Below are 20,459 nucleotides of genomic sequence, written 5' to 3' on the forward strand. Positions count from 1 at the left end.
CAAGACTACACCACAATGCTAATGCATTCTTTCAAGATGGCATTATCTGAACTCTGCCGGAACCGGGGGATGAAAAGCCAGCGGGTTCGGCCCCAGCCGGAGCATCTCCCCTCTCAGCCTTGCCGCTGCGGAGATCCATCAGTCATCCTCCTCCGACGTGCGTCTGTGACTCAAGCTGCTGTGCAGGCTTGAGCACACATTACTCAGCAGTGTAAACTGCACAACAGATCAGGCCTGAGGCGTGGATACGATACTAAACTACGCATTTATTCTACATAAATCAGGACAAAGAAAACATGGCTTCTCTCCTTGCCGTTCTTCTCGGAGAGAGAGAAAACAAAAGCAATACAGAGCGGAAGTTCTGCTCACGCCAGCAATCTGTGCTGGAATGTAAACAGACATGTGACATGTAACAAGCCACATATCTGCAGCAAAGGGTGGAATGGAATTCCCAACAAAATCTCCTTCTTAGAACTTACTGCTACATAGTGGTCAACAGCATGCATTTTTCAGCAAAAGGGCCACATTGGGAGGTAGAAGTTCAAACTGTAGAAGGAGCTAAGGGTGCAAGCCCATCTACTGTGGACCGATCGTCACATCTTTGGCCAGATGGATCACCTAACAGTAGCTCCTCCATGCCATATGAATTTTAGTTAGCCTTTATTCAGCCTGTAATTATGCTCAGTAGAAGGATATAGGTGCTGCAAGCTGTGATTTGGCGTCTAGCGCATTCATTGAAGCCGTGAGGTTTATGAATGCAAATGAGCTGAAGTCTTCTAACAGTTGTTGCTATTGGAGCTCACGTCTCTCAGGAAGAGAAGCGCATAGCAACATTGTGAAGCGGTCCATAAATGGTGGAAAGAATGGATCAGAGCAGTTTCAGAGTGGTTCAGATAGATTATAACAATGATGATGGGCATAACCTGTAGTAGTAGTAGTAGTAGTAATAATGATGATGATGATGATGATGTAATAATTTTTAATTTATATCCCACCCATCTGGCTGGGTTTCCCCAGCCACTCTGGGCAACATATAAACCACAACAAAACATCAAACATTAAAAAAACAAGATATCCTATACAAGCAAAAAACAAACCAATAAATCAATAAAAACCAATAACAATGATAATAACAATAATAATATTAAAGTAACTGCCAAGCCCAACTAAACATTTAACCAACACCAGCGCGACAAAAATGAAACAGACAAACCAAAATTAGAACCATTTAAAACATCTTTAAACATTTTAGCCAGTTGCCCCAGCCCAAGAGTTGTTCCAGCCCTGTTCCTCTGGCCTCCCATGAGCCTCTTTTAGCTGTTCAGGGTGAGTGTGGGCCCCGCCCCCTAGGCCAGGTGGGAATTGGCCTTGTAGCAGGGAAGAAGAGAAGTTGAGGAGTTTGGATTTGATATCCCGCTTTATCACTACCCGAAGGAGTCTCAAAGCGGCTAACATTCTCCTTTCCCTTCCTCCCCCACAACAAACACTCTGTGAGGTGAGTGGGGCTGAGAGACTTCAAAGAAGTGTGACTAGCCCAAGGTCACCCAGCAGCTGCATGTGGAGGAGCGGAGACGCGAACCCAGTTCACCAGATTACGAGTCTACCACTCTTAACCACTACACCACACTGGCTCTTGCTTCCAGCACTCAGGCAGCATCCTGTGGGGGTCTTCCTTTTTGATCAGAAAACTTCTGTATTAATTTTGTTATGGAAAAATCCTTCATATTTCTGGATGCTCATGCACTTTTAAGTTATATTCCTGTGGCGCGGGGACTAACTGCTGGACAGGAAAAGCATGCAAAGAGACTTACGATCCAAGGCTGGAAGGGTAATGCCCGCCATCCGTGGACTCCATGGTTTGAAGACCTTCCTGCACTTGAACGTATGTTATCATCATCAGTGTTTGCAGGGAAGAGCTCCGTCGGCAGCATGGCCCAGGGAAATATTTCGGAGGCTGTTGAAGTTGCTCATCTCGACGCGAGTCTCTTTTCAAGTGTGCTGAAAATTCCAGTATAAATATTTATAAGTGTATGAATGCCTAATAGAATGTAGAGTTTAATTGCATTCCATTATTTATAAGAAGCCATTTATTAATTTATTTAAAATGTACATTTTAAATACAGCGCCCTAATGCTCGGCCAGTTTCAGATTTCACTGGCCATTCGATAGGGAACTTGAAAGGAAAGGAGTGTCGCTGGGATATTCAAGCGCTCAGCACAAATATTGTTTAATGAACGTGCAGAGATTTACCTAACGGCCTCTTTTTGCAGCCTTGGCTCTAGATCGGGAGGACGGGAGAGCTCCTTCCTTCCAAAGGGAGCTTTAGAGGGAAAGCAGTGGAAGGAAGCCAAAATCAAGCAGATACAGGTGTGCAGATCTTTTGGACTGCCGATCATTTGTTCATAAGCTCTTCTCTGCCCTGTATTCACACCATACATTTAAAGAACATTCTACGCCCAAATAATTCTGGGAGCTGTGGTTTGTTAAGTGTAGCTCTGTATGGGGTAAGCCATAGTTCCCAGGATTCTTGGAGGGATGTGTGTGCTTTAAATGTATGGTGCAGATGACGCAGTTCTATTTATCTTAGCCCACACCCATACGTTTAAAACAGTATCAATGGGACGCAGGTGGCGCTGTGGTCAGGGGCGGAGGAAGGTGGGGCGATAGGAGCGTACCACCCTCATTGGCGCGATCCTGGGGGGGGTTCCATCGCAGGTGTGCAGGCTGCGTGCCACGCCCCATAATGTGTGCCACGCCCCCAGTATAGGTGCCCCGCCCCTTTGGACGGCGTGCCACACCCCTGGGACGCGTGCCAGCCCCGCCCCCTGCTCCCCGCCCCAGTGCCGGAGAATGAAGCTCCGCCACTGGCTGTGGTCTAAACCACAGAGCCTAGGGCTTGCTGATCAGAAGGTCAGCGGTTCGAATCCTCGCGATGAGGTGAGCTCCCGTTGTTCGGTCCCAGCTCCTGCCCACCTAGCAGTTCGAAAGCATGTCAAAAGTGCAAGTAGATAAATAGGTACCGCTCAGGTGGGAAGGTAAACAGCGTTTCCGTGTGATGCTCTGGTTCGCCAGAAGCAGCTTTGTCATGCTAGCCACATGACCCGGAAGCTGTATACCGGCTCCCTCGGCCAATAAAGCGAGATGAGCGCCGCAACCCCAGAGTTGTCCGCGACTGGACCTAATGGTCAGGGGTCCCTTTACCTTTACCTTTACCATGCCACTTTAAGCAGTCATGACATTCCCCCAAGAATTCTGGGAGATTTGGTTTGTTCAGGGTGCCAAGAGTTGTTAGGAGATCCCCCAATTCCACACCCAGAGCAATAATTTTTCGTAGAGAGACAAACAAAACTGCTGCCTTGAATTTGCACCCATTGCATGGCTAGAAGTTTGCCAGTTTGCCTATGCAGTACAGACCTTATCACCAGCTGGGTGGCTGGTTAACTATCAGAGTCCTTTCTTATTGATCTGCCCGAAATCTTTTCTCACTTTGCAGATGCGAGTGGCTTGAAGGAACGCTACCCGAAATGTTTAAATTCCACATTCCTGAAGCCAGCTCTTAAGCTGAAGGTGTTTAGGCATCTCTAAGGTACTATCAGCCGGCCTGGTCATAAATCACTGAGCCTTGTTGTTTACTACTCTGACTGATCTCCAGAACTAGGATCAATGCAGCTCATTCCTCAGATCTGAAACAAGCACATATAAGAGAAGATGTCAGGAAAGACCATCTTAAAAAGAAGGTCATGCCTAACCATGTCTCAGTCCCTAGAAATATTTCTTACAGCCCCCCCTGGGAAAGATTACATAGTGTTGCTTGGAGGGCGACATTGTGCCGGCTGGGAAGACAAGTCCAATCGTTTTGTGTTGCTGTTGTTATTTTAATGGATCCTGTAACACAAGGGTGAGGAAAGTTTCTGCTGAGAGCCACATTCCCTTGGAGGTAATCTGTTGGAGGATGCAAGTCAGCAGTGGGTGGGGCCAGAACGAAGGTGGGTGGGTGTGATGAATCAGGTTATAGTTAGGGGCTGTTTAGAGACCCATGGTGTTTTAAGGGTTAATGGAATCCCCAGTTAGAGTGACAGACACCCTTGGGAGGCGGGACATTCCACTATTTAAAAGGAGGGAGCAGCCGTTAGGGTGGTTGATTGGGGGGTTGGAGTGTGGTGACTGAAGAAGGAGGGTGTGTGGAGACGATAGGTTTAGGTTAGGTTAGGAACATTAAAGATGTGTTTATGTTTATGTTGATGAAACAAAGAATATACACTGATAACAATCTAAGCTTATGAACCTATACTTCAACCGCTATGCTTTGTACTAAATAAAGATCTCTTGTTTTTGAGCCAAGTCGTCGTTCTTTTGGTCCAGCAGGTTATCTAAGCTCTTGAGGAGGGGAGTTCAGGAAAAGGGCAAAACTAATCTGAAAGAAGATAGTTTGTGTCTTAGAATTCCCTCAGGAGGGGCTAGTGGGCAAGAAACCTGGGTTTGCCACAAAGTTGCTAAGAGGGCTTAGTCCAGTGTTTTTCAACCTTTTTTGGGCAAGGGCACACTTGTTTTATGAAAAAAATCACGAGGCACACCACCATTAGAAAATGTTAAAAAATTTAATTCTGTGCCTATATTGACTATATATAAAGTAATTCTCTTGAATAGGAATCAAATCAACACAATTTTCCCACGGCACACCAGGCAACATCTCGCGGCACACTAGTGTGCCGCGGAACAGTGGTTGAAAAACACTGGCTTAGTCAACTGGTATAGTGAGGGGATCTAATAAAGAGAGGCCCTGAACTATAGGCAAAAGAGAGGTTTAACCCCAAAGCCCAGAGCAGTGGAAATAACCGGCCACGTCCGCTGGACAGTAAAACCCCTGTTACTAAGAGATTCCCAGTTTATTTAATAAAGGGAAAGACATTAACAGACGGACCTCAAAGGGACAGGTGGGGTGAGAGTTAATTTAACCCAGAACACCTGAGTAAAAACGTAACTTAGTAACAAGGGGAGAGTTTGAGGTGGAGGTTCGTCACAGTGGGCCACTCCTTTTCTCTTTCCATTTCCCCCCTTTGTCTCTTTCTCATTCTCCTTCTCTCCTGCCCCCTCTATCCTTCTTCCTCCAAACCTGGTGGGCTGCTGACAGAGGGGTAGATCACCAGTTGCAGGAACCAAAGGAGGGGAGAGGGCACTTGTGCTTGAGCTCATGTTGGGCTCGTGTTCTTACATTTTCACTCTTGATCAAACAAAATAATTCCATGCCACTATTTCATCTCTCCACCCATTTGGGTTCCCCCTCTCTCATCCTTCTTCCCCTTTGGACTCCCCCACCCTGGTGTAAATTTACCAGGGGTCAGCAAACTTTTTCAGCAGGGGACCAGTCCACTGTCCCTCAGACCTTGTGGGGGGCCAGACTATATACTGGGGGGAAAAGATGAACAAATTTCTATGCCCTACAAATAACCCAGAGATGCATTTTAAATAAAAGCACACATTCTACTCATGTAAAAACACCAGGCAGGCCCCACAAATAACCCAGAGATGCATTTTAAATAAAAGGACACATTCTACTCATGTAAAAACATGCTGATTCCTGGACTGTCTGTGGGCCGAATTAAGTAGGCGATTGGGCTGGATCTGGCCCCCGGGCCTTAGTTTGCCTACCCACGATTTAGGCAGAGGTTATCCACCCTGTCCATAAAGCAAGTCTCAGCCATGATTTACCCTCCTTCCTTGTATCAATAAGGATAATGATCCATTTTAAAAGGCAAAAGGGTTATAACTGTGGAAGCAAACACTACCTCTCTAGTGTGCATACCCAATGATGGTCAACCCCCCCCCCCCCCAAAAAAAAATCTCTTTTGCAAAAGCTTCCAGGCAAGCAAATTCCCACTAACTAATGCTGATTGCAGTCCTCTTTGAGAAGAAATAATGGAAAGGAATCAGCTGATGAAGGAAATGAATGGTGTCCAATTACAGCAAATAGTGATAAATAGAAACACATTGGAGTTGCTTACTCTCACACTAATTTAAACCAGTCAGTCTAATGTTTGTTTGTTTGTTTGTTTGTGCTCTCTCTCTCTCTCTCTATAGGACAACTTGTTGTTCCGAATCCAATGTTTAAAATGATCAGTTGGGAGGAGTACATCTGTCTGATCAGCAAGCAGATAGCAACGCTTGGTGGTTGTAAGGAGACAAATGCCAGCTCAGCTTAAACTGCTACCAATCTCTGCTTCTTCGCAAGCTCTGTTTTGGGCATTTATTTTACTGACGTGACTCTTAATTCTCACAAGGAAAGCGGGGGGGGGGGAGCACCCTCTCTGGCCCCCTTCACTGCATCAGTGTCCCGTAAGTTGAAAAGTGGACGGCCTTCGCAGCAGGGAGACTCCCCTATTCATGGATGTAGTGTGAATGGCCTCTCTCTTAAGGGACATGTCTGCTCTGTAATTCGAAGTGCCTTTGTGAGTGTCTGGAGGCGGTTGGAGGATGGGTGGCGGCCAACGGATTGAGGCTGAATCCTGACAACACAGAAGTACTGTTCTTGGGGGACAGGGGGCGGGCTGGTGTGGAGGACTCCCTGGTCCTGAATGGGGTAATTGTGCCCCTGAAGGACCAAGTGCACAGCCTGGGAGTCATTTTGGACTCACAGCTGTCCATGGAGGCGCAGGTTAATTCTGTGTCCAGGGCGGCTGTCTACCAGCTCCATCTGGTACGCAGGCTGAGACCCTACCTGCCCGCAGACTGTCTTGCCAGAATGGTGCATGCTCTAGTTATCTCCTGCTTGGACTACTGCAATGCGCTCTACGTGACCCAGAAACTACAATTAATTCAGAACGTGGCAGCTAGACTGGTGACTGGGAGCAGCCGCCGGGACCACCTAACACTGGTCTGGAATGACCTACATTGGCTCCCAGTATGTTTCCAAGCACAATTCAAAGTGTTGGTGCTGACCTTTAAAGCCCTAAACAGCCTCAGCCCAGTATACCTGAAGGAGCATCTCCACCCCCATCATTCTGCCCAGACACTGAGGTCCAGCGCTGAGGGCCTTCTGGCGGTTCCCTCACTGAGAGAAGCGAAGCTACAGGGAACCAGGCAGAGGGACTTGTCAGTAGTGGCGCCCACCCTGTGGAACGCCCTCCCATCAGATGTCAAAGAAATAAACAACTATCTGACATTTAGAAGACATCTGAAGGCAGCCCTGTTTAGCGAAGTTTTTAATGAATGATGTTTTAATTTGTATTTTTAATCTTTTGTTGGAAGCCGCCCAGAGTGGCTGGGGAAACACAGCCAAATGGGTGGGGTATCAATAATACTGGTAAATTATTATTACTGTTATATTATTATTCTAAAGTCCTCTCCCATCTCTGGGTGTACATACCTCCATAGCTCAGCGGGAATGAGTTCACCCCTTCGTCTTGCTTGGGTAGCAAGTCAAAGCTGCTAGGTTGAGTTGCTGTCCTGTTGACATAAACACAGCCGTTGACAGTTCTCCTGACTCCTGCAACTTCCTGGTATTAGGGTGGACCTGGTAGCCAGTAATTTTAATGATTCTGTCCTGGTTTTAATGTTTCTTTTATTAAATAATGTTTTTTTTTCTGTTGCTGCGCACCACTCTGATAAGTAAATACCTTTATGTAAAGTGTGCAGATACTTCTATAAATAAATAAATAAACAAACAGAAGCCTCTGTGAGAGGTCATATGCTCCTTTGGGAGAGAGGGGGACTCCTTTCTCTTCCACTTCCCTTCCTGCTAGCAGTGCTGTTAATTGCACAGATTAATCAGTTAATGCCTATGCCATAGTTTTAATGAAGCTGAACAGAAAGCAAATAGATTCTCACGTGTATTTCCATTGTCTGTATGGTAAACATTCTATGAGGGACAAACAGTCGCACTACCCACGTCTGCATTAGCTCCGTTGCAGCTGTGGAAACATCTGTCGCTACACACCGAGGCGGCTGATGTCATTGCGGGAATGGATAAGGCGACAATATCTGCTCTTCCCCGGTGGCGACAGGCAGCCTTTCCTTAGCATTTAAGTTTCCGGAGAGACGCCTCGTTATTTCAAATTGATGGAGAAGGAAAGGAATCTGAAAAGACACCATATGAAGGTAGATTCTAGTATTGTATTGGGGGAAGGTTTGTGTGTGGGGGGGAGGGAGCAGTTCAAGAACAAAACAGCTGGATTCTCCAGGTTTAAAGTATCCATATTGCAGCCTGTCCTTATACTGAGCTGCCTCATACTGAGTGACATCATGGGTGAATCTAGTTCCATATTCTCCACAGAATATGGCAGTTTCAGGTATAATAGCAGTTTCAGGTAAGGGGCATTCAACTTGGCACCTTCCGCATGAAAAGCAGATGCTCTATAAAGGAGCTTTTACCCTCCCGCTCAATGGATGCCAAACCTTCAGCTGATTCATACATAGTTGTGTTTTTTTAGTTGGGACACATTTTAGTTGGGACACATTTGGGTGAGCACAGTATCACCTCGTTCTCTTGGAGGGAAGTGTTTCTATGACTGTTGTGAGCATCGTAAAAAGGTAAAAAGGGGTAAAGGACCCCTGGACGGTTAAGTCCAGTCAAAGGCAACTATGGGGTTGCAGCGCTCATCTCAGCTTTCAGGCTGAGGAAACCGGCGTTTGTATACAAACAGCCTTCCGGGTCGTGTGGCCAGCATGACTAAACCGCTTTTAGCACGGCAGGATACTGTGATGGAAACCAGAGTGCATGGAAACGCTGTTTACCTTCCCGCTGCAGCGATACCTATTTATCTATTTGCACTGGCATGCTTTCGAACTGGCTAGGAAGCGTGGAAAATTAAGCTTCTTTAATAAGAAACGATACTTCTCAAAAAGAATTTCAGATGTGAACAAGTTATATCCCTCTAAGAAAAATATCTGACTGCACTATCTAGATTAAACACAGTTGTTTTTGCCCCATACCATACCTTCAGTGTGGGGTAGGTATGGATGAAGCTCAGCCGAAAGTGAGTTTTGCAGGAGCTGGTTTGACAAAGAGGGAAAGGGTCACCTGACATCATTGTAACATCAGGTGATTGACAGGACAATGACCCACTCACCTTTCACACTTGATATGTTGCAGAGTGGGGGAGAGAAAGATCCAGGCTGCTGCTTGCATGCAGTTCCCCACTCCTATGATAAGTAGACACCAGTCAGCACGGCTGTATTAAACTAGAAAAGAACAGCTTCGGACATTGTTGCAGCAGCGCCGTCAGCTGAATGGGGGCATCGTTCTTTCATTCTGCCAGCAGAGCTTCCTGTAACACCTAAAGGAGAATCCGAACTATTATTTATTCATCATAAACCCACTTTAATAACTAAATTATTAACCCAATTTATTTATAGACTAGCCTTGATTACAGGGTGATCCAAGGATGGTTTCCAATAAGTGTCTTAAACACAACAAAACACATGACTGCATAATGAAATGAAATGTTTAAGGAGGGCAGTCAGCAGCCCTCCACTCTTTCCCATCTCAGGCGCTGTGTTGATCTATAAAGGGAGTTGAGGGTCACATAGAGGGGGGAGGCCTTAAGCGCTTCCCCTTTCCTGGTGCCACCCTCCCCTGTATTTGGAGCCTGGCAGGCCATGCGTGGAAACACTCAGACAATACTATGCCGCAGGCCTGTTGCTGTCTGTGAACTGCGTGCCAACTGTTTCCAATTCAAAGTGCTGGTTTTGACCTTAAATAGCTCAGGGCCCCAGTACCTCAAGGGCTCTGTCTCTCCCCATATGAACCGACCCGGACCCTGAGATTGTCATCTGAGGTACTTCTTTGAATGCCCCCTTCCAGAGGACAGCAATATGAGAATGGGCCTTTTCAGTGGTGGCTCCCTGCTTATGGTATGCTCTCCCCAAGGGGGATAACCTAGCATTATTATTATTATTATTATTATTATTATTATTATTATTATTATTATTTGTACCCCGCCCATCTGGCTGAGTTTCCCCAGCCACTCTGGGCGGCTTCCAACAAAAGATTAAAAATACATTAAAATGTCACACATTAAAAACTTCCCTAAACAGGGCTGCCTTCAGATGTCTTCTAAATGTCAGGTAGTTGTTTATCTCTTTGACATCAGAAGGGAGGGCGTTCCACAGGGCAGGGGCCACTACCAAGAAGGCCCTCTGCCTGGTTCCCTGTAACTTGGCTTCTCGCAGGGAGGGAACCACCAGAAGGCCCTCGGCACTGGACCTCAGTGTCCGGGCTGAACGATGGGGGTGGAGGTGCTCCTTCAGGTATACTGGGCCAAGGCCATTTAGGGCTTTAAAGGTCAACACCAGCACTTTGAATTGTGCTCAGAAACGTACTGGGAGCCAATGTAGGTCATTTAAGACCGGTGTTATGTGGTCTCGGTGGCCGCCCCCAGTCACCAGTCTAGCTGCCGCATTCTGGATTAGTTGCAGTTTCCGGGTCACCTTCAAAGGTAGCCCCACGTAGAGTGCATTGCAGTAGTCCAAGTGGGAGATAACTAGAGCATGCATCTTCAGGTGCCAGGCCAAAAGCATTCTTTTTTAACCAGGCTTTTAACTATCTACAGCTTTTTCCTGTGGGTGGGATGTTTTAATGTAGGGTTTTTTTTAATGCAAGTTTTATTATGTTTGTTTTGGGGAGTTTTACTTAACATATTGTAAATCGCTTTGAGTTGACATGGCAAGAAAGCACCAAATAAATTTAATAAGTAATAATAATATAAATCAGTCTCAGGTTGCTCAGGGCTATGTAAGTAAAAACATAAAATTGTGACTGGCAACATATAGGCAGCCAGCACAGATCCTATAGAACAAATGTTAAATGGATGCATGCAGGAGCACCTGTCAGCAGCATTCTGCACCAGCTACAATTTCCAAACCAACTTCAAGGGAAGCCCCACGTAGACTGTATCACAGTAGTCAAGACATGAGGTTACCAGGCCATGAAGCATTGTGGCAAAGCTATCATGGTCCAGAATCTGGGCATATTCACATCTGTGATCTGTGCCTTTCCTCCATGCTAAAAAGTTTTGCAAGCTGAATGCAGAAGCCACACATGCATTTCAGCGGTGGCACTTCAGATAATGTTTAAAGCCAAAACGTCTCTCTGTTTTTAATCCAGTCTGTCTCAGGTTGTCTCAACATAAAATAGAGTCCAGCAAGTCTTACAGGTGGATTGCAACAAGACCAAAAGGTGTGGGTTTGTGAATGTTTTGGAGAGATTTTCTCCTTCCTAGTACACAGCAAAAGTTTGCATTCAATTAGTTTGAGAGTATTTGCTTCTCAAAGCTAAAGTGTTCTGTTTTGCTGAGCTGGGTCATCAGTGGAGGAGCGTAACATCCATCTTGCGGCCTACTTGAGTCAGGTCTTTTAATTAATGACTTGGGAATCTGCTTTATCTTTTAAAAAGATAAAATCTAATTGTGGTTCAAATTAGACTGTCTAATGAACGTGACCACAAAGCAATCGATCAAAAGATATAGGGGGAACAGCGGTGACTACATTAAATAAGCCTCTTGTTTGTTTTGCATAAGTATCTAAGAGGATCATCACTAGGTATATTGATGCTTTCTTTAGTGGAATTTCAGCCAATTATATTCTTGTGCCTCCAAGACTTTTAAGCACACATTTAAAGAATTGCAAGAGCCAAATAAATGCATTGTTCACACACCTTTTTATATGTAGTGTAGGGAGAAAAATACTGAAGGCGGGAACCAGCCAAAGTTAGGGCTTCTAAGAACTAAAGATGACAAGGGGAGTGTTGATCACATTCTGATGTGGAAATCTGTGGGACTCAAAAGTGCTCTGTGGTTCTAGGCATTTGTTTTTTTCCCTCAGAAAGTTACCTCAGTTTCATTAAGAGCATAAATACCCCCTCACTCATACACACTTGAGGATTCATGTTGCAGCATTTACTCAAACACCCTCTGTCTGATTTCCCTTTTCATGATACAGTCCCAAAAACTTCAACTTCCAAGGCCAAAATAGACCAGATGTTGCTGTGCTTATGACCAGTTTTCTGGTTTCCCACAGGCATCTGGTTGGCCACTGAGAGAAGAGGATGTTGAATTCGATGGGCAATTGGCCTGATCCATAGCCTATGTCTTATGTGAATGCATTTGTATATTTTTATTTCAAAACAAAACAGTAAATAGCTGTGATGGGAGGCATCAATGGAGATTGGGACTGCAGTACGGGGGCAGGGGGGCAGGTTAGGAATTAAGCCTTTTGGCTGTGCTGTTTTTCCCAATCGACCCTCCCTCCCATAACCCCCTCAAGCTGCTATTTGCCCCAGGTAGAAAACTGCTGTGATCACAAATTGCTGCTTCCCTTCTGGGCAAACAGCAGGTCAATGATAGAGGGCAGCATTTTTTCTGTCAGGAGGGAAAAGGTGAAGCTCCTTTGCATCCACTGCAGTACAGCAGCTATTTGCTCTCTCTCTCTCTCTCTCTCTCTCTCTCTCTCTCTCTCTCTCTCTCTCTCTCTCTGTGTGTGTGTGTGTGTGTAAAATCCTTGGTGGGCCTTAATGCAGTTTCAGCTGTTTATTTCTAGAATTGTTTAGTTTTATCCATGGTCTTGGCCCAACCCCCAGCCAAGTTAAGTCTTTACTGACAAAGAAGCACTTACAGGATCACAGCTCCAATAGTGCTCCGGATACACACACTTACAAGCTTCTAGCCTCTAGGCAGCTGTCCCCAGATTTGTGCCCTGAGGAGCAGTTGCAGCAACAGAGGGAACCACACACCCCAAGCTTATTGCATTCATCTGATGGCGCACACATGTGTAACCTGAGGGTCTGCCTACCCAGAAGCTGTTGCTGCACTTCCTTCTTCCAGGAGACAGCAGGGTGGGAGATGGCAGGGGTCTACTGGCCCATCCCTTGCCTGAACAGTCTCTTCCTCCTCAGCCACGTCCTGTGCACTTCCGTCCACCTTGGGCTGCCCTGCCCCTTCCTCCTCTTCCTGCCCTGGCTCCTGCCTTGCGGGTGTCACTAAACCCCATAGATCTCCTGGGTCGCTCTCCTGGCCCTCTGCCTCCTCACTCTTCTGAGCCCTGCCACTCCCTGACATTTGTGATGATTCAAAAATAGCCTAGTGGGGAGTAAAGTGGTGCTCCCTTTTGGTTAGGCTAGGAATGAACTGTTTTATGGCATTTGTACAAAGGGCGGACAAACCACGCAGAATCCCAAAAGTTCACAAAGCAGAAGCCGCCAAAGAAGGTGTGCCTTGCAGCTTTAAGGGAAGGCTGCGTTCAACAGCTGCAATATTCAACAATGCAGACTATGGCACAAAGCTGTAAACGGTCATAAAAAGGAATTTGCCAGTCTCAATTCCTAATGGCCGAGAAAGGAATTAATTTCTCCAAACATGGCCCCCTTTTCCTTTAAGGAATATGGGAATAGAGTGGATGTCAGAAGGACAGACGGAGGCCAGGAATAACAGGCATTAGCAGACCAGGAAAGCAGAGATTTTGCTTTTCAATAGTGTCAATCTGTAAAATATGAGATCTCAGAATAAAAGCATTGAATCAGCATAACGAGAAACAAAAGGGGAAGTGCTGTATGCGTCTGCAGGGAGGGGGCACAGAGCAGAACGGCAGAAGCAGAAAAATGAATAAGCGCAATACATTGACAAATGGAGCTCACAGGAAGAAATGCAGCTGTCACATTCAGGTTTGTTTCAGAAACTGGGGGAAACGACATTTATTTGTGCAAGTTATCAGTTTCCTGGAAGGGGAAAAAAGAGTCTATAAAAGACTGCAATGAGCTTGGTACTCTGCTTTCAAAATATTTCTTATTGGCATGAATAATAGTGCTCACCCTTTTCTCAACACTTTGTGGGGTGTTGAAAATGGTTCTGCATGCATTCCCTTGCAACGATTTGGTGAGAGAGGTTGGTGTTATTAGCCCCACATCATAGATGGGAGGCCTGGAGAGGATTTGCCTAAGGCAGGCATAGGCAACCTTCGGCTCTCCAGATGTTTTGGCCTACAACTCCCATGATCCCTAGCTAACAGGACCAGTGGTCAGGGATGATGGGAATTGTAGTCCGAAACATCTGGAGAGCCGAAGGTTGCCTATGCCTGGCCTAAGGCTACTGACTTGAGCCCATAATCCCGGAACCTCATAGAATCTAGCCCATGCTTTAGCCACTGGGCTACTGAGAATGTTCATCTTCTTTGGACACAAACCACCAGAGTCAAGTATAAGCAAGGAAGTTTTCCAGTTTGAGGGGGGCCTTTGGCAAAATGCATTAGGTGGGCCCCCTCCTACATCAGTGGGTTCTGATGGACTTACCTGGTGGTGACAAGAAAAAAAAGTGTTCTGAATCAGTGGCAGGTGGCTAGAAGCCACCATTTAAATTTCCCATAATGCCCCTGGCAAAGTTGTGTCAGGGACATTTAGGGAAAATTAATGTGGTGGCCCCCAGACCCTGGCAGTTTTTAAAAAGAGGGGCTCAAGGCAGGTGTCTGAGGATGCCACACATAGGAGCTAACTCCTAGGGACCAGGGTCCCTTCACCCTCCAATAAAATATTTGAGGGCGCTGGGCCCCCACAAAATTGATGGGCATTGCCATTCAAATAGTGTGTGTGCTGCGTCTTATGATCAATTATGCAGGGTGGGGCTTACCTGCCCCTCCCCCAATATTTTATTCAAGTTGGCACCCCTAATGCCACATGCTGACACCTGAGTATGAGGGCGGAGAGGGGAAAGCTTAGTTTGCCCCTGAATAATTCACACTACATCCGTTTATAATTTTCAGTGCAGCATGTGGCAAACTTCACCGTAAAGAAGGCCTTCCAATACAGGAAGAATACCTCTTCTGAGATGACACTCCCAGCAATGTGCAGACAGCCTATAAAATCAAAGAAATATGCTTCTTGCTTCATAACTATCATTTTTACATGCAAATTCATGCAAATATAATGGTTACTCGGTCAAGAAGCCTATGATTAATAGACTAAGACTGCAGTTCAAACCCACTTTCGGCTGGACCTACAACAGCACGGATCTCCTCATTCTGCCTGCAGCATGGGGTCCCCACCAATAGTAGCAGCCCACAAAAAGCCCCCTAATGGGGCATTCCAGGAGCGAGGTGGGGCTGACCTGACCTGGGATCTGCTGGATCCTGAGCCAGCCCCACTGCTGTCACTTGACATTGGTTGCTACACCAGTTCCAGGTTAGCACAGTAATTTGCTTGCCACCACCCCACTGCCTTCCGACTCAGCTGGCAGAGGCAGATTTAGGGGAGCCTGACTAGTTTGCCCACCGTGGGTGCCAAGCCAAGAGAGTGCTGCAGGGGGTGCTGCAACAATGACCGACAATGGAAGGTGGGAGGCAGGGGGCCGCCAGATTTTGCCGTCCCACAGGGCACCGTCGAAATTTCAAAGCCCGAAGTCTGCCACTGTGGCTGGCATGAGTGGCAGGGCTGTGGATGTGGCGATAACCCTGCTGCTCTCTTTAAACCCGTTGTTGTTGCCCATCCAGGGTTTGGACTGCAGTGTGAGAACCCATTAATCTGGTGACAGGCCTAATTAAAACCATCGCAGAGAGCCTTTGGCAAATCTCTTCTATCAACCTAACTTACTTTTCAGGACTAAACAAAGATGTGCTGTTTGTGATACGATATGTGTCATTCGTAATTGCATCTCACCGTGTGTGTGTGTGTGTGTGTGTGTGTTTGTGTGTGTGTGTGTGTGTGTGTGTGTGTTTTAAATTAATAGGAGGCTTGGCGTGTTTTTCACAGGGATCACAGTGCGTGGGGAGGGGTAGATTTAACCCTTTCCTTCCCTGCCATGGTTCTCTATACCCAGCCAAATGCCTCCCTCCACCTTTCTCCAAAGCTGCTGTTAGCTATAGAAGGAAAGTTTCTATTTGGCACTAATGGAAAGTTTCGTTGCCTAGGGGGCTAGTAGGAAATAAGAAGGGGAGTGATTTTCACTGGACCTGTGGGAAGGGGAAGGGGAAGAATTAAACTGCCCCTCCCCATGTGCTGTGGTTCCAATGAAAATGAAGGGAGCAGGAAGCAAGAGGCTGAGCCCTGGGAGCGTCCTGCTTAAGTGCAGCAGGCACGCCCAAAGCCGCCGCGCCAGTTGGCCGGCGGCCTGGGCACCGCCCCCAGGGCTCGGCCAATCTGTGCCAGGGGATGACCCCATCCCCTGTGCACGTGCAGGGCTCGTGTTACCTGCCTGCAACCCCCCCTCCTTCTTATGGGCGGAAGGGGCATTGGCACTAATGGAAACTTTCGTTGCCTAGGGGGCTAGTAGGAAATAAGAAGGGGAGTGATTTTCACTGGACCTGTGGGAAGGGGAAGGGGAAGAATTAAACTGCCCCTCCCCATGTGCTGTGGTTCCAATGAAAATGATCCTACGGTTTGCCTACTATTAATTTAAATTTGAAAGGAAACAGGCATAGTTGCTAATGACACCCTTAACTTTATGTCTCATTTGCTCCAGACCAGCTGATCGCATCACTTCTCATCCTCCATATTACACTGAGCATGTTGGGGGAATAGAAAATTGTGATATATATGTTTCTCTTTGCTTTAAATATATATATATATATATATATATATATATATATATATATATATATATATATATATAAAGCTCCGGAATGTGTTTAGCCTTCCTGCTATTCATGTATTACACAGCTCTGTGATTCACAACTGTTTCCTGGTTGTTCTGTATTCATTTCATGCAAATAATTGTTGCATTTTTTATTTTATTTTTTATTTTTAACCCACCACCACTATGGCTTTGGAACAAATGATCAATGTCAAACAAATCACTTTGCTGACAAGAAAAGAGATATGGGGCAATATGAGCCTTTCAAATAGTTCAGGCAGGGGGATGTGAAGGATAAGATTAGGATCTAAAAGAGATTTGATCGCCATCATCTCAACAACAGGATGTTGACAGCTAGAATAAATAACTTCTCGGGAGCAACTTGTTAAACTGGGTTAAAAAAAAGGGACGTGTAATGATGTGGCCCACTCCAATACCTCCTCCCAATCAGATTATATTTTATTACTCAGCTGAACTGTGCGGCATGATTCAGTTTGCAGTTAACTAAAGGAGGTCGCGCGGCAGAAGAAACTCATATCTCCTAGAAGCATCTTGGCAGAAATTGCAGAGGGAAGAGAAAGTGGCTGATGTCAGGCAAACACCAGAAGCTGCCTGATAGCTGCCAGGCTATTTGTCCACTGAGGCCCGATTTGTCTGCTCTGACTGGCTGCTGCTGGATTTTCAGAGTCTCAAGCAGAATCTCCCCATCCACCCCACTACCTGGAAGGACTGGTCTACCTCTGACCCATGCCAATTTCATGTGTGCCCTGATCCACGTCAATTCCACATGTGTTGATTTATAAATCCCTTCTGTCTCGTTTCGGCACCAAACAGCTTTTTTAAATATTAAAAAAAAAAATCCATTTGAAAATGTATATTTAAATGCACAAACATGTATTCAAATAATATTTTATCTCAGTGTCTGCATTTTAAATGTATTTTATCTTAAAATATGTATTTTTCAACATATTTGGGTTGGGGTTTATTTATTTTTTAGCTGTGTTGTAAAATTTGGAGACGTGCAAAATCCACAGTGTAATTACGTTTTGTTTTGTGTATTGGTCCAGGAGACCCAAATTAGGCCAATTGAGTTAAAAACATGAACCAAACAAAATTCTCTTTCCTTGCTACACGGTCCCTTTATAACCCAGGGCTCCAGGGATTGAACCTGGGCCCTTCTGCATGAGAAGCATGTGTCCTACCACTGTGCAATAGTCTCTCTCCTTAAATTAAATATATTTTAAAAATGAAGAGATGAAAGGGCCCTTTCCACACCCTTTCTAGAAAACAGCATGATCTTTGAAATCTAGCTAAGACATCTAATGCCTTGGGTGCTATCCTTCATGGGCCTATTTTCATATGCCTGGCAATTAGCTTGCCACTGGGAATCTGAACCCCACAGAGGCCGTGTTAGCCACTTGTGCAAATGGTCTGGGACAATTTTATCTATGCCAAGGGGAATGTGCCATTCTGGGGTGGCATTAGGCTTATCTCCTGGTGGGTCCAAGTGTGATGCTCACCTGGCTCAACTGGAATGTACATCCTTGAATAAAGGACAATGCTACTTGTGCTTGGGTCCTGCTTGAAGGTTCTCCTCAGGCATCTTGTTGGCCACTGTGAGAACAGGATACTGGACTTCCGGAGGAGGAAATGGCAGATTGACTGTCTTCCTGTTGGTTCTCCACTGATGGAAGATAATTGTGTGGTGACTGAAGGTCTGGCTATCAAATCACTCTGGCTCATCTTTAGGTTCTTACAAATTCTGGACTAGAGATGGACCTTTGGTCTGAACCAACAGGGCTCTCCTTATAGTCAACCTGACACTTGTCTAGCCATCTCAGATTTTGAGTTTGCAACGTTGCCTAGGTGGGTGGGTGGGGGCAGGGAAAGAACTTCTGTAGTCCTGCCTTTTTTTCCAAGTTGGCACTGTGTCTCAGCCAATTCAGAAGAGACCACGCAGTCCAGCAGCATTCAGAAAATAGCAATTAGACGGTCACCTAAAATGAATGAGTAACCTGTTCCCCAGCGGGAGTCATACACTGCTGTAATTATGAAGGAGACAGTAGATGCACCAGAAGGCCACAGTGAGAAAAATAAATTAAAATTAGACCAGTTCACAATTGCTCTGTTCTCAGCAGACCAGCTTAGTGTGCCTGATTGGGATTTTAAGCAGCACGCTCTGAATTCCAGTGTTTTCTTCTTCTTTTAATAATAATAATAATTATTATTATTCTTTTCTTTTTTCCGAGGGGCAGCTCATGCTTCATCTTGGCTTTCCCTGAATGCATTCTTCCTCCCAATAACTGTTGACAGGTCTAGCCCTGTAACCATCTGCCTCGTGAAGTAATGAGACCAAATGAAATGGAGCCTGGGAAGAAATGGGGGTGGGGGGAATTAACATTCTTTCCTTAATCTATTAATAACTGAAAAGTGTTGATTTTGGTGACAGCCTGATACTTGATTGTGAAGCATATTGGTTAATTAGGAGAATCATAATGAAGGTTAGATGAAAATGTGTACATCCCTCCAGAAATATACATTTTTTAAAAATATATATATGAAAGAAAATAAGCACAGTATGATTTATTCTCACAGGAGGGGGGAAAATCCTCTTCACAAGAATGTACGAAAAATACTAATAAAAGAAAGCAAAATTTGTTTTTCAACCCATTTGTTGTTTTTTACTGAGGAAAACACATCTGTACAGCTAAAATGAGGCTGCAGCTTAAAGTCTCTCACAAATGGAAGGATTTGCAAGCTCCCCTCACCCTCAGCAGTTTGAGGTGTTGCTTGGTGACAATGTCTTGCATAACAGGAGCCTGGCCATGAAAACATATGAATTGCTTTTTTACTTTCCTTTTGGTTGTTGATATGGTGTGAGAAAAATTCAATGCCTCTCCCACATAGATCTATGACTGGCAGTACGCTGCTCATTTTCAGGAATCTCTCCCCCCCCAAAAAAAAACCCAAGGTGGAGCTACTTAAGAGAAAGCAAGCCGTCACAGCAGAAGATGCAGATTCATTCCTGGCAGTTGGAGTGCAACAACATCTAGAGGGCCACATGTTTGAGGCCTCTGCAAGCCTTCATCTACCTTAACCTCATCCCCTCCTTCACCTTTGCTTCCGCTTTGACTTTCTGAGTCAACCTGCAATGCTATACCCACTTAACTGGGAGAAAGGATTGTGTTGTTAGCGACTTCTTTTGATCTCACAGTTTTGAGACTTGGTCAAATAGCCTGATGCCATTTCTAGAGAGGGACCTGGAACTTTTCTAGAGAGGGACCTGGAGCTGAATTCCTACCTGTGTCCATGAACTCCCCTACCCACTGACCAGGATCCTTTCGATAGACAAATTTCAAGTCTCCTGAGAGCTACTTTTGTGATGGCTAAATTAATTAGCGAGCTCAACATTTAATTGTCAGATGTTTATCCTTCCTCTTACTAGTGCGTGGCATTTCCTGGCATCTGTCATAACTCATCGCTGTCACCAAGGAAACGTTAAATTCACATATAGATGACTCATATTTAGGGAGGGAAGAGAAATTCAATGCAGTTCACATTTAAAGGTGAACCTTCCTAATTTGCATCTTCCCAAACAGCACCCAGACAGAAACACTGCCATCCTTTGAGATTCACACGTCTCTGAATTATCCAACCAAGGATGGTGCAGAAATGCATATTTTAGGGTAAAATGTGCATAAAGTTGCATGTCTTCATGAAAATAACAAAAGTGCATTTTCTTCAGGGAGGCCAAGCCTTATGAAGAACAATTGAGGGAGATGGAAATGTTTAGCCTGGATGAGTGGAGAATGAATGGAGATAGGATAGCCAACTTCAAATATCTCAAGGGCTTTCTCCTTTTCCAGAGGGTAGAACTCGAACCAGTGGCTTCAGGTTACAAAAAAAAGGAGA

The sequence above is a fragment of the Lacerta agilis genome, chromosome 12, assembly GCF_009819535.1.
Source record: "Lacerta agilis isolate rLacAgi1 chromosome 12, rLacAgi1.pri, whole genome shotgun sequence".
NCBI lineage: Eukaryota > Metazoa > Chordata > Lepidosauria > Squamata > Lacertidae > Lacerta > Lacerta agilis.